The sequence below is a fragment of the Panthera leo genome, chromosome D1 (genome assembly GCF_018350215.1).
Source record: "Panthera leo isolate Ple1 chromosome D1, P.leo_Ple1_pat1.1, whole genome shotgun sequence".
In the NCBI taxonomy this organism is placed as follows: domain Eukaryota; kingdom Metazoa; phylum Chordata; class Mammalia; order Carnivora; family Felidae; genus Panthera; species Panthera leo.
The window spans coordinates 69538776-69552309 of NC_056688.1; the positions used below are offsets into that span (position 1 = coordinate 69538776).

Consider the following 13534-nt stretch of genomic DNA (forward strand, 5'->3'; position numbering starts at 1 on the left):
CACAGCCTCAGAAAGGCAATCAGTGCTATTCATGACCCAAACGAGCCTCCTGGCTGCTTCAGGGTGACATTCATTTTGTGACCGGGGCAAAACCAGAATTAGGTTCTGTGCTTACCAGGGTTTGCACCAGCAGGGGTTGGAACAGGAGGCTCAGGCCTGAAGCCGTGAGCCCTGCAAGAAGGGGAGTGGGCAGGGAGGGCTTGTAGGGGGCATGAGTCTGTGGTGCAGAGCCAGGCCTGGCCGTTGCGGAGGCATGGGGTGCAGACACTCGCCTGTTTCATCTGTCCCCAGCCCACTCCGCATGCACCCTGTGCCCCCGTCTGAATACACCACTCCCTCTCCTTCTTCCCCTTCATTTCCCCCAACGGAGTGCCTTTGCCCCTTGTCTGCCTGCTCAGCTAGTTCCAGCTCTGCGAAGGGTTTCCTGAAACTCCCCAGCCCAGCCCAGCCCAGTAAGGACTTCCTGCTCTGTATCCCCACAACACCAGCCACAGACCCCATTACGGCAGCTATCACATTGCTGTAATTATTTTAAATGCCTGTCTCCCCTGCTAATCCGCGAGCTCCCTGGGGCAAGGGCCATGTTCTATTCATCTTTCCACCCTTTGCATGGAGCCTGACATAATAGGCGTTCAAAAAGTCAAGTGAATGAATTAGAGAAAAAATTTCCTTGGATTCAGCTGAAAAGGCAATTGCAGTAATTTGAATTGTGCAATTTCCATTGTGTTGTCTTTGAAAAACAGTTTCACGTTTCCTCCTACTACAGATGACTCATTCCTGGGGCAGATAACGCATTTCTGAGGCCCAGAATTTCACTACATCAAATCTTTTGAAAACCTGTTTATTGGTGTTCTTAAAGACAAGAACATGATGAGCTTTCGTAATCCTTCACCTCAAGGTTGAGTGATAGAATACTAGAGATGTTTTGGAGCTCCTTTGCTTACTGCAAAGCATCCAAAGAGGAATGGGTGGGCGGATAATAAAAATAACAATACTAACATTAGCTGCAAGTACTGAGCGCTTAATAAATGGTAGTGAATGTTGGACATTTGTCTAAGTGATTGGTGTCCCTTATCTCGTTCAATCCACGTATAGAACCTTATGAGGTGGGCATGACTCTCCATTCAGATGAGGAAACTGAGAATCAGAAAATGTAGGTAACTTACAGGAAAGTGGCAGAGACAAGATTTGAACTCAGGTCCAACTCCACGATGGCGCTGCTGACAAATGACACCCCCATTCCTCCTAGGATGAGTAGAGAAGGCACACGCTGAACTTGGATGCTGATTTGTGACAACACAGCCCTCCTGCCCATGCATCCCCGGGCATATGTGGTTTCAAGTGGACAGAGGTGCTGCCCCTCTTGAAACTCACATGAACAATCTGCCAGTTCCATCCCACTGACCCCGTGTGTCCACCCATACATGGGTGCATAATGACCCTTTTCTGCTGGGAGCTGGGATTCTAGCTCACTGCTTAATTGCAATGTACCACTCCTTGTCCCGGCAGTACCATGGCAACAAGTAGCATTGGCACAAGAATCCACGGGGAGAAACGTTGCCTAGCAACAGAGTAGTAGGAAGAGCTTCCGCATTCTGGAGGCCTGAGTTCTAGTTCTGCTTCTGACTACCCCCGGCAATGTGGACAGGGCAGTGTTACAAGGTTGTGGCTATGGCTAGGTGAAGAGCAGATCACTCCATGCCTGGAGGATTATTGTCAGGGGCACTATTTTGGGCAGCAAAACAAGCACGTGGATCAAGCCAGACAGGGACAAATTTGAAGGACTCACCAGCTTATGTGACTTATTTCAGCTACTCTAAAAGGAGGATCAGTTGCTAGAAACTTTTTAAAAGGTCCTTAAGTAATATCAGATGAAAGTCTAAGTGTAGTTACCCTTTGACTCAGGAACTTCCCTTCTGGGAAATCCCAGCATATGTTCATAAACATAGACCTACAAGGTGAAAACCAGCAAACAGCCTACTGCGTTCACTGAAGAGGGATATGATCCGTCAACACAATGCAACGCTGTGCAGAGGGTGAAAGGGTGGGGTAGGTCTTGATTCACCCACATGGAGAGAGGTCGAGAATACAATGTGTATAGAAATGAAAGGAAATCATAGACACACACAGATATCCATCCACAAATACACACATCAAAATGCCTCTCGGGAAGCCTGGAAGGAGCTGTAACAAACGGTTAACGGTAGTTACCAACTTCTTGCCGCTCCCCGAAGAGGCCGCAGATGCTTTGGCTTCCCTACTTTTCCTATTTGCCAGTTTCGTCCGCCTGAAATAGTCATCTTTCGCACCTGTGAGACCCCGCCCCTCCCTCAGAGCGCAGGTCATCCACGGATTCCACGGGGGCACTTCACGTTTCCCTCTGGTTTGTATTTTCTCTACCATGACGTTGGCATTTGTATTCCTGTCTGACAGTCCCACAGACTGTGACATCCTTGGGGAGAAAAATCACATCTCGTTCATCTTTGTTTCTGCAGGGCCTGCTCTGAGCCTGACAGCATGCTGAATTGAAACCATTACCTAAAAACATTGCCAGAAAGAAGAAAAACGGCGGAAGCTCTGAGCCCCCGTTTCCCCAAAGGCTACCTCCCAAGCCATGCTTTTGTGACTCTCCATGTCTTAGGAGGTGTGCTGTCAGAGGAAAGAAAAAAGTCGCGCGAAGGGAGAAAACTGGGTAGAATTTGCTTGAAACAAAAATCCAGAGGCATTGAGGTCGGGAAGCCCCTCCCCAATCCGGACAGCAGGTGGCGCAAGCGACCAAGATTTCTTCAACCACCACCGAAGGAGGCCGCAAGGTAAAGCTTTTGGAAAGTCTGGGAAGGTGGGAGTATTATCCTGAGCCTCTCTTTCCCCCGCCCGACTGGGGCACAAGACATAAAGACAGATATCATTGGTCTCCTCTAGGATTTCCGCTCCTAGATGTCTGGCTTTCCCACCTCTGTGTTCAACCCTCTTCCGTCCACCCTCACTGTGGCCCTATTTTGTTCTTTGAAAACCCATTCTTTGCTGGCGGACGTTGAGCATTTCCATTTTCACCAGTGGCTGTGAATATTAGTAAAACCCTTAGGAAGGGCACTTTGGCAGTGCCTATGAAAAGGAGAACCCTGAGCCTAGAGGAGACAAGCAATAACTCAAGAGTTACTTAAAAAGAATTCTCTGCAATCATGGTTGGGATATTTATCATTGCTTGAAGTTCCTCTTCTGGAGGCAAGTCGCTTATTTTAAAGGTAGATGAGGAAATGAACAAGTTACTGATACCATGCTTAATTTATATCTGAATTAGGATGAGGTAGTTATTTGGGTAAGCTTGGCAGTTATTGTCATAACTTTGTGTAATGGATTTATTGATGGAAAAATGTTGGCATGGAAGAACGTAATAGCTACATGGGCTAGTTGAATGCCATACTGTTGCCGAGGAGGGTGGTTATTTTGTTATTGTGCAAAATGTATTTATTCTTTCATAGAACATTTATTAAGCACTTAGTGTTTATGCAAAAATACCGGTGGAGTGACTACCACCTGCCGGGCACGGTGTCAGGTGCTAGGAATAAGATACGCAACACACTCTCTGCCCTTGTGGAGCTTAAATGAGAAACAAATACATATGTGGCAAGTGGTTATAACTGCTATGCAAAAGAATAAGGCTATAAAACTGGGTGTTGTATGGAAACCAATTTGACAATAAATTTCATATATTGAAAAAAAAAGAAAAAAAGAATAAGGCTATAAAAATAGTGATTAAAGCTGTTATTTCAAATTAGGTGCTCATGTTCTATATTATGGGCTAGAGCTTAAATGTTGATCAAAATCAGACATGATTCCTTCCCCCCCCAACCCCCCCCCCAAAACTATAATGTCAGTGGGAGAGAAAGCCACTACTCCAGTAATGACACATATAATGGTCTACTGCTGTTAGTGCCATGAAGAAGTATATACATGGGGTTATGAAACTTTATTAAAGGGAAATTTGCCCTCGTTGGAAGGTCAGGGAAGATTTCCCCAAGGAAGTGATGCCTGCACTGATATGTGAAGCATAAGTGGAAGTTAACTAAGCCAAGGGTATGGAGAATATTCCAGGCAGAGGGGAGGGCTATGCAAAGGCCCTGGGGCAAAGGGGAACAAGGGAGAATAGGAAAGGGAAAGAAGGCTAGAGGGGCTAGAGGGAGAGAATGAATGAGATGAAGGGAAAAATGAAAGGAAACCTGCAGGCCCTGTTCATGATTTTTGTCATTGTCCTAAAACAAAGAAAAGTCACCATGGGTTTTAAGCAGTGTCGATGACCACTTCACAAAGATGCCTGTGGGTGCTCTGTGAAGATGATTGGAGACACTCAGATTAAATATGGGATAGCCCAAACTATAGCAATAGTCTTTGCCAGCGGTCATGCTGACTTGAACTAGGGCATTGAGTTGGAGATCAAGATCAGTAGATAGATTTGAAAAACTTTGACAAGGGAAATGAAAGACCTTGGTGATTAATTGAAGATAGGATGTGTGAGATAAGGAGCTGACAAGCATGACCGTTAGGTTTCTGGCTTGTGCAAGGAGGTGATCAGTGGTGCTGTTTTCTAAGACAGAGAATACCAAGAGGACCGGGCTATCAGGGAGAGGGGGTTTGGCTTGGGGCCTGTTGAGTTCAAGTTGTCTTTGAGATTTCTACATGGAAATATCAAGTCAAGAGTTGGTTCTAAGGACCAGGAATTCAAAGAAGAGGTTGAGAGTGGAGATAGAAATGTCCATGTGAGAGCTGAAGCTATGGGTAAGGATGTAATCACCTAGGAAGAGATTGTAGAGAGAGGGGGAAGGGACATCAGAACTTGATGGTGAGAATGAGAAGGGTAGACCTGAAGAGCGTATGGGGAAACCAGCAAAGAAACCCGGAGAATATTTTGTCTTTAAAGCCAAGGGAAGGGTGTTTCCAGAAGGTGCAAATGGTCAACAGGGTCAGCTGCTTCTTGAGAGCAAGTAAGATGAGACTGGGTAGATGTCCCTTGGATTTCAGGACATGGGGGTCTCTGGTGACCCAAACTGGAGCTGATTTGGTGGCATGCAGGGCAAGCATTGTACGTGGAATGGCATAGGGGAAAGGGCGGGGGGAAATAAGGACAACAGAGGCAGTACGTAGAGACAACGTTTTGGAGGAGCTTAACTGGAAAGGAAAGAAAGAAATGGATGGGGCCATGGTGTTGGATGAGCCATCCACAGATACTGGAGTCAGTCAGGTTGAAAGCAGGGATGACAATGTAAAGGAAGGTGATAGGCAGGTGCCCACATGTTCAGTGGATGAGGGGTAGTGATGGTGGCTGGAAGATGATGGCAACATGGCAGGGAATCCCAAGAACAGTGTTGCTGAATGGCAGAGAAACCATATTGTGGGACTATTGTTTGGGAACAAGAACAGCAACACCTTCCAGCCCTAGGACTGGGTGTGGAGGATGAGAAACCATGACTGGAGAGGGGCACAGGGTGTGTGGTGTCCTCAGGGAAGCCAGCCTGCATTCTGAGGGAGTGGGAAATAGCACTTGGAGAAAAAGTTGGAGACCTCCAGTGGTTTGGTGATCGTGGAACAAGCAATTCCAGAGGGCTCAGTTGTAAGAGTTTGGGAGGTCAGGAGCTAGGTCAAAGGCAGGGAGGTCCAGGATGTGATGGGAGAAATGGACCATTAGCCAAATGATGGCTTGATTACTTATACTTGGGTTATTGACTGAGTACAAGAGAGTATGACCAGCACGGAAGATTTTGTATCAACAACCTTTTTGAGGAGAGTGGGCACAAGGTCTACTGACTGCAGATGGGGTGGTCTGCAATCCCCTGAAACTCTAGGAACATCAAGCTAGGTGGGCTAATAACAGCCACGGCCTTGCTGACCACGCGCTGTGGTCAGGAGGTGGATCGACAAGATAAAGATACTGCTCAAACCATTGTAAAAAGACTCCCCTAAAACCTCACCATCTCACAAATCAGAGCTTGTGAGTTTCTTTAGCTTGCCTTTCTGTCAGATTTGCATTGACTTTTTGTGTTCCTCCAATGTGCATAGTTTTGGACTTTCAGTTTTTCTCCTTGGAACATTACATCAAATGTTTTCTACACTGTTCCATTTGATCACAGTTAACCTTTGATCTGGTGAAAATAATTGTTGCCTTCACCTAGGGGTATTTTTTTTTTTAGCATGAATGTGTAAAGCACCCTGCCCCCAACACATGCATATGCCCCCCCACACACACACACACATAAATAATAAATTCTACATGCAGACATGCACCCCTGCGTGCATCACAGGTTAGCCACAGCCCACTAAGGTACCTCGGGATCTGTTGACTCTTTTGTAATCTTTTTTCTTTAACGCTTGGAACAATTATCAGCCAGCTACCTGCAACCCCACCCCTTTCTCGCCTCCTCTGGAAAACATGCGCATGAGTGAAATTGACATTGTTATAAGAATAACCTTGAATCCACTCCCAATTCATAACAAGAGCAGCTCCTTGGAAAACTTGAGTGCTTTTACTATTAATAGTGCAGAATTACTTGCAGCACAGTTCAGGTTCCAGTGCAACATGCCAGGGATCCTGTCACTGTTGTCAAGGCCCGCAGGCCTACTGGGAAAGACAGACGCTAATTCAGAGAGACGGGAGCGTGGTCAGCACCCACAGTGAGTTATGGAGAGCGCATGTCTTCCCAGAGGAAGTGAGGTTTGAACTGGCTCTTGAAGGAAGTTGCCATTCAGAGCAGGAGGCAAAGCCATTCCAGGTAGGAGTAACACCAACAAAATCTTAGAGGCCTGAATACTTGCTGCCCAGTTAGGGACTGGGGCACATTCTGCAATGGCTTTAATCTGGTGCCTGGAGGGAAACATCTAGAGGTGGTTTGAGAGCCGTAGAAAGCACTTACCCCCCACCAGCCTTAATGAGATATAATTGACAAACATTGGATATATTTAAGTTGTACAGTGTGATGTTTTGATGCACATTATGAAACGATCCCCGCAATCAAGCTAGTTAACATACCCCTCTCCTCACACAGATACCTTTTCTTTCCCTGGTGAGAATACTTATTTAAGATCCACACTCTTAAGAAATGTCAAGTGCACAATATAGAATTCTTAACTGCCATCACCGTGGTGTACATTAGATCTCCAGGACTTGCTCATCTTGTAACTGAGAGTTTGTGCTCTTTGACCAACATTGCCCCATGCTGCCTCACCTTGCTCCCTGCCCCTCTCCCACCAAACCCCTGGCAACCACCGTTCTGCTCTGGGAGTTCCATTATTTCAGATTCCACAGGTGACATCATACAGTATTCATCTTTCTGTGTCTGGCTTATTTCGCTTAGCGCAGTGCCCTCCAGGTTCACCCACGTTGTGACAAATGACAGAATTCCCTTTTTTCCCCAAGGGCTTCATGGCATTCCTCTTATGGACACACCACACCTCCTTCATCCATCCATCCACCCACTGATGGGCATTTGGGTTGTCTCCATGTCCTGGCTGTTGTGAATAAGATACCCCTTCAAGATACTGATTTCACGTCCTTTGGATGTATGGCCAGACTGAGATTGTGGGATCACGTGGCGGTTTTTAAACCGAAGACGATGCTATAGGAGTCCACCTGGGTTTAGAAAATTCCAGTAGAAAGGTTGTGGAGGAAAGAGCACAGAGTGGAGCAGCTGGGGGCCGGGGTAGCAGAGCCAGCTGGGGAGGATGGGGCAGCGAGGGGCGAAGGGTCAGGTAGCCAGACAAACCCGGCAGGTGACTACTCTCTGCACTCAGAGGATTGAAAGGGAGACCCGTGCCTGATCTTCAGCTTTCTGTAGGGTGTCTGCGCCACCCAGGCTGGTCAAGCGGGTGACCACACCCTGTCCGCAGTTTGCAACACTGTATCATCATATTGCCAAAATCACCCCACGACTGAGAACAGGGTCAGGGGGTCCATGAGCTTTCCTAAGGAGAGGGGTTTGGGGAAGGAAATAGTATTATTCTCTTTTGGGGAAAAGAAACAAAAACAACGTGAAGAATAGAGATTCCTCCAAATGAGCCTCTTGCTTTGCTGGTGAATAGAATCCCATGGATTCCATTTTGAGTCTGTGCGCTGCCTCTCACCAGCTTTGTGACTTTGAGCCTGTTACAAAAACTTTGCTTGACCCTCAGTTTCTTCTTCTAGAAAGCGGAGGACGATGGGGAAGTTTCAGTGGGATGAAACATGAGAAGGCTTCTGCCACAGAGCCTCAGTCATATCCCTTCCCGCCCCCTCCTCATCCAGTGTGGCCGTGCAAGGGTTAACGGCACCGCAGACCGGCTGCCAACCAGGAGCTGAAAGGGGCTTGGAGGAAGACGCCAGTGGGTGTCCTTCTAGGCAGAAAGGGAAGCAGAATGAGATCCACCCATTAAAGCTGACTAATTCCCCTGGAATTATGTGGAGGACAAAGGAGATTAATTCAGTACAATCTCTGGAGTGCTTCAAAGAAACACTGTGTGCAGTGAGTCCCCTTCCAAAGCAGGGGCGGAACGGCTGTGGGTACGACCAGGGGTTTCTTAACAACGCGCTGAATTCTAGTCGCTGCGAGCTGCTTCCCCGCCAGGCACCGAGGGACGGGAAGCCTGGACTGAGCCGGCTGCAGCACTGGGTCTGGGGAGGCTCCCCAGGTCTGTGGCCTCGCTGGATCCTGGATGGAGTGACAGCCCACGGCTGACTCACGCCCCCGGCCTGCCAGCTAGCTAGCAGACCGGCCGGCGGCCCAGGGGTGAGCTCATCAACCACAGGAATCGTGAGCAATCCCGTGGCACCAAGACCCACTGTGTCTGTGGGGCAGGGAGGCCCCATCCCTGAGACTGCACCTTGCTCTCCTTAAAGACCACTGGCCCTATGGGGGGGGGGGGGGGCAAGGACCACTTGTCCCTGAATCCCTGGGTGGTCCTGACATCCTGCCATGTTGCCTTCCGTAAAGACAGTTCATAAAATGGCTAATGACAGATGATGTCATTTTTGTGCTGTGGTGAAAAGTTCACGTAACTACATTCATAAAGCAAAACCCAGTGCTCCGTCAGACACCGTGACCCTACTTGGGGGTTGGAAAATATGGTTACTATCAGTATGCTAAACTGAGGTCTTCCTGTCTGTGGTAGAAAAATCCACCAGGCGTGGCATGATTAACCTAAGAAAAGTACCTTCAACAGGCCTGCCTACCCTGCAGAAATTCCAGAAATTCTGCCCCTTCCTGAGGCAGACGGCCCCAGAGAAACCCAGAACACACACACACACACACACACACACACACACACACACGCACACACACGCGCACACACGCGCACACACACGCACACACACACGCACGCACACACTTCCTATAAAACCAAATGCCATTCTTCTGAATAAAAAGGAGTCCTTCTGAGTTTTCGTTCATCTTGTTGGGGCAATTTGGGTCATAGAATAATAGAGATTAATGGTGTCCCTTACAAACAACTAAACGCCAGGAAATATTTCAAAGGAAGGTACCTCTTGGGTGTGGATCATTGTTAGTAACCCACACTCGTGATAATTTGCGACTCCAAGGAAATGGACGGGACTTTGGGGAGTGAAGCCGTCAGTGGCTTATATACCTGGGCTCCAGGAAGCCCTTTCCACTCTCAAGGATTTCCCCATCAGCTCATGCTGTTTTGGAGTTTTCACATTCGTGAAGCTTCCTTTGATTTAAAGGTTTTACTCTCAGAGTCCTCTTTCGAAATATTTACATGATGTCATGTTTGCCTCACCAGCACCAGCCGAGCTTAAGAGATAGCAGATTACAATATCTTGTTGGATTTATTTTCCTCTGTTTCCTTCACGCCTTCTTTGCTTTTTCCTCCTTTCTTCTTCCATCCCTCCCTCCCTCCTTCCTCTATTTCAGCCATTTATTTATTCCATAAATATCTAATGAGCGCACACCATGTGCTAGAAGGGAGTAGGGAACTGTATCGCCGAGTCTGGGGACATGGGTCTAGGCCCTTTGCTTTCTTCCTCCATGACTTAGACATGGCTTAAAACTCAGTTTCCTCGTCAGTCAAAGGGTAACAGTAATGAGACCTATCTCATTGTTAAGGGATTATATGACCTATTATGTGTAACACACTTTGCCCCATGCCTGGTTCTTCCCAAATGTCCCCCAAATATTATCATTATTAGTAAAATAATACAGAATGTACACTGTGTAGTTCAACTGCTCAGACTCGAATCCCGGCCCCTAGCTTCCAGCGACGTGACCCTGGGCAAGTGACTTCCCTGTGCCTTAGTCTCCTCATCTCTAAAATGAGGCTAAGAGTAGATATGCCTGCTTCATAGGGCTTTGAAAAGACTTCTTTTTTAATGTTTATTTTGAGAGAGAGAGAGAGAGAGAGAGAGAGAGAGCGCACAAGCTGGGGTGGGACAGACAGAGAGGGAGACCGAGAGAATCCCAAGCAGGATCCACGCTACCAGTGCAGAGCCTGATGAGAGGCTCAGTTCACCAACCGTGAAATCATGACCTGAGCCGAAATCAAAAGTCAGACCCTTAACTGACTGAGCCACCCAGGCACCCCTGAAAAGATTTCTTGAGATCATATCTATAAGGTACATAAAACAGTGTACTCAATAATATAATAATATAACGTTAATTAATGTTGTTGTTGCCACTATTATTGGTGTTTCCAGAACTATGAAAATGAGAAATAAGAAAAACACTCTGGCAGAACAGCCAGGCAAATAAATGAATAACGACAACATGGCAGGGTTAGGAAAAAAGCAGAAGTTCATACATAGCATGGGACTGAGGTGTAACTTTCGGTGACAGGATAAAGAAACTTCACTGAGGAGGTGCCCCAACCAGAAGTTAAGAGGACCCATGTCCAACCTCTTTAGGAACCACTTCCTTTCCTTTCCTCGTCTTCTCAAATTTATTCATTGGTCTCATCCCAAGTCCAAGTATCTCTAGACGGTTTTCCAAGTTGTCTGTAATCTGGTCCAACTCTCTTGTTTTGCGTACTCTGATATGTCAGCCCACCTTACAGTTGAACATCCCCCGTCCCTCCATCTGACTTTCTGACCTTTGACCCTGAAGTTCCCATTTTTAGAATGCCCTCCCTCTCATGTCCACCTATGTATAAACCCTACTTGACTTTCAAAACCCAGCGAAACTCCACCTGCGCGTTGAAAACCAAGCTCCACATTGGTGTGTTCTTCCTCTGCCTGCTTTGCACTTTTCAGAACCCCGACCTTGGCTTTGCCCCATCCCTCCACTGTGTTTTTCGCCAGGCTCCTTATCTGCCTTCCACAACTGACTATTCACGGGATCCCCGTTTCTGACACGTTACACCCAGTCCTGCTCCTCAGTTTGTCGATCCCCAGGTCCCACCCATTCCTCCTCCCCAGTGACATCACATGGGCTGCTTCTCTGTTCCTCCCCAAAGCCCAGCCCTCCCTCTTCACACCCTTCCAGGCTCTTCCATGGGCCTCTGAGCTGAGTGCCTGAATCCTGGCTCCTACTCCCCAATCTCTTCCGCACACTTTTGCCTCTACAGAGACTCATGGGGGCCCAGGAAAGGGGGGAAAGCTCTAATTTTCACTGTCTGCTCTTCAGCTCTCTCAAAGGTTGCACCATGAGCACAGATGATCTATTCATTAAAAAAAAAAAGAAAGAAAGAAATTTTAAAACAAATGAATACATTGAAATTAAACCTATATTCCTCATCCCTTTTGTCCCCGTTGAGTTGGCAACTCTTGGGAGTCCCCTAACCTGGGATCCAGAGTCTCCTGGCTCTGCCCTATAATGTTTTCCGTCTTATAGGGCACAAGCAAGGCGGCTTCTTAGCCTTCTCAAGTGGGTCTACATGCTCTCCCCAGAGAAGAACTACAGATATGTTTTGAAAGAAGACAGCCAGTAATGACAGCAAACCCTCTGTTGCAAGTCCCTCTTTCTTTAGAATTCCCATTTGCTTGACTTTATTTTTTTTTTTAACGTTTATTTATTTTTGAGACAGAGAGAGAGCATGAACGGGGGAGGGTCAGAGAGAGGGAGACACAGAATCTGAAACAGGCCTCAGGCTCTGAGCTGTCAGCACAGAGCCCGACGCGGGGCTCGAACTCACGGACTGTGAAATCATGACCTGAGCCGAAGTCGGCCGCTTAACCGACTGAGCCACCCAGGCGCCCCTTGACTTTAAAGTTTTTGAAAAATAGGAAGAAACTTCTCCATCCCGGTTCCGATGAGGCAAGAGAAAGCGGTGTCACTATGAGTTTGTGATTCCTGCTCTTGACCAAGGAAGCCTTGTCAGGTCTGGGGTCCAAGCTGAGGGTAGGAAGCCATGGGTGAGACTGGGGAGTAGTTGGCATGGATTTTCATAAGAAACAGAGCATGAGACCCTTTGAGCCATCTGCTCCTTGATATTTACGGTTTCTGTTTCTTTGTAATCAAAAGGCTCCCAAGAGGCAGCCACAATTTTGCAGATTGTAATGCACTGACTAAAGCAAGGACGTATTGCTAGCCCTTTATAAAGCCTGCATGATCCTAAGGTCACAGGGAGTACACACTGGTGCATCCCCATGCTGAGAGCAGAGTGCCTGGATGCTTACCGGCACCCCCCAGGCAGCACCCTGGCATAGGAGGTGAGGGACCCCCTTCTGCTCCTAACTGAGGCCTGGCTCTTCCCAGACCCAGCTTCCCACCTTCAGTCGCAGCAAAGCCCCAGGCTCATCTCTCACCCTGGAGCAGTGTTCAAAGTCTACAAGCAAGAGGCAAAGGAGAGTGCGGGATCGAGTTAAATGGAGAGGACAGAAACAGGTCAGAGGCGGGACACAGGTCTAGGAAAAGATCATAAGGTCCATAGAGAGTGATCTGAGCTGCAACCAGCGAGAAAATGTTCCTCTGGCAACAGTACTCTGCTCTGCCCCCAGTCTGTTTGCAGTTGTTGGTTTATCTCGCCTCCTCCCGGAGTTGCCATCTGACATTTGTTCAGTCTGATCCCAGGTCACAGAATTCAGCCAGTTACAAGCAATTATCCCTGCATTGAGGGTCGCTTTGATCCAATTAACGGGTCATTCAAAAAAGGGCTCTTTGGCTTTGAAACAAGGTTTTCTTCTCCCAATGCTGAATGCTTTGAATAATTTTTTTTAAACAAGTCAGAGTAGCAGCTCCCACTGGGTTGCAGAGGGCGGAGGGAGGGACGCCTTCTGTCCTGAGACTGCGGGGTTCATCACCCCTCCAGAACCGAACCGAGAGGTCAAAAGGTGGGAGGGAGCCAGGCTCCTTCAATGCTTCTGCTCACATATTTCCTAAGGCAAAACAAATTTCAAATTAGTGTTTGCTTTCTTTCTCAATCAAGGGCTTGGCGTTTTTAAGTGAAGTGCCTTCTACCAAGAGGAATTTTATAATCCAATTCGAGGGGATTTCAGCTCATTAAAGAGGATTAGGAGCCATTGGGTAAATGACAAGTGCCAGCATATTTCCTATCAAGAGCCTCTTAAGATTTTTTTCCCTGTCTGGGAGCTCTGCTCTCTTTACTGTAAGAAGCTCAG

At 47.5% G+C, this 13534-nt stretch overlaps 1 long non-coding RNA gene across 1 annotated transcript; it reads left to right on the forward strand.

Moving 5' to 3' along the window:
• The first annotated feature begins 1509 nt into the window (after positions 1-1509).
• Positions 1510-9271, forward strand: LOC122200021. Its single transcript, XR_006193698.1, has 3 exons — positions 1510-2383; positions 2496-2813; positions 8174-9271. It is a non-coding gene; the product is annotated as an uncharacterized LOC122200021 (long non-coding RNA).
• The last annotated feature ends 4263 nt before the right edge of the window (positions 9272-13534 follow it).